Consider the following 1,762-nt stretch of genomic DNA (forward strand, 5'->3'; position numbering starts at 1 on the left):
TTCTCGATGAGTTGGCTAATGCAGCCGCGCCACACACGGCCCGCGCATGCGTAATTCTGCTAATGCTGTGTTCTGGCTGGTGATGGCTGCCACACATGAACACACATACCGACGCTCGTTGCAAAACTGTGTCACCTGCATAACGCACCGGCCAGCCTTCGTCTGCCGTCTGCTGTGAGGCTGGCGCATCGCGCACTGAAACACACTAAATCACAATTTCGCACCATATTTTCTAAAAATAACCCTTTGTCCTCTACAACCAAGAGGTAAGACCATTGTGTTTGCTATGTGGCTTTGGTGCATCACACTGTATCTGCAGCAGCAATTTGAATAGCAGTTGGACCACAGTCACACAACGAAGTGTTACAAATCGGTTACTTAGGGGCAGCTCTGAGCCTGATACTGTGTAGTGTGCAGTCCATTGGCCCCAAACCATTGCCATTTGCGACTTCAATGCTGTCAGGCAAAAGCTCATTGCAGGGCAGGGTGGAGGTCTATTGTGTTTTCTGATGTAAGCTAGTTCTGCCTCAGTACCATTGAAGGCCGTTTGTTGGTTAGAAGGAGACTTGTTGAGGGCGTGTCACCAGCCTGTCTGCATACTAGACACCCTGGAGCTGCACCTGGAGTTATGGTCTGGGGTGCGATTTTGTATGGAAGCAGGAGCACTCTCGGTTATGCCACATACCCTAAATTAAAATTCGTACATAAATCTTGTGATTTGACCTGTTGTGCTGCCATTCATAAACAGCTGCGTAACCCACCATGCACTACAGTGTGTCAACATGTGCCCTTGGCCTGCTTCATCACCAGATCTGTCTCCAATTGAGCACATACGGGACATCATCAGATGACAGCTCCAGTATCATCCACAACCACCATCAACTGTCCCTGTATTGAACAACCAAGTGTAACAGGCATGTAATTGCACCCCACAAACTGATATCAATCACTGTACAACGCAAATCATACACGTTTGCATGCTTGCATTCAACATTCTGCCAGTTACACCAGTTATTAATGCACCAGCATTTCACATTTGTAATGGCTTATCTCACACTTGCATTAACATTCGATCTTGCAGTGTTGATCACTTACACATATTATCTAGACAAATACATTTCCGAAATTTCTTACTCTACATTCATTATTTTTTGGAGTTGCGATTTTTTTGCTGTCAGTGTAGTATGCTAAAAAGAGCACTCGGGGACAGAGGAGAAACTAATGACGTAGAAAGAATTATGAATCGTTTCTCATTTATTATAAATATTGCTATGAAATAGCATTCTCATTAAAAAGAATTCAAGCCAAAGAAAAGGCAAACACATGGGTTACACAAGTGATCACCCTAAGAAACTTAAGCAGACGTGCCAAATACCACAGAATCTATAGGAAAGTTAAACAGGCCGCAAAAAGGTTAAGCAATGATTCTTGTATCAATAGGGGAAGCAATAAATCAAAATCGATTTGTAAAATTATAAACAAAAACACAGGAAAATGTGAAACTAAAATCATTAACTTCAAACTCGAAACTGAGGGTAAATTGATAGTAGATACTCAACAGATTTCAGATATATTCAATGAACACGATGTGAAAATAGCAGCAAACCTAATTAAAAGTTTGTGCAATTCAAACAGTAAAAAATATAGAAGTTCCAGCCTGTGAAAAGACAATGTTTCTGTGCCCAACAACAAAATTTGAGATGAGGTATGCTATTAATACAATGTCTAGTGGTATTGACAGAATTCCAAACAAGTAGTCAAA

This window comes from Schistocerca americana, chromosome 1 (genome assembly GCF_021461395.2).
Source record: "Schistocerca americana isolate TAMUIC-IGC-003095 chromosome 1, iqSchAmer2.1, whole genome shotgun sequence".
Taxonomy (NCBI): Eukaryota; Metazoa; Arthropoda; class Insecta; order Orthoptera; family Acrididae; genus Schistocerca; species Schistocerca americana.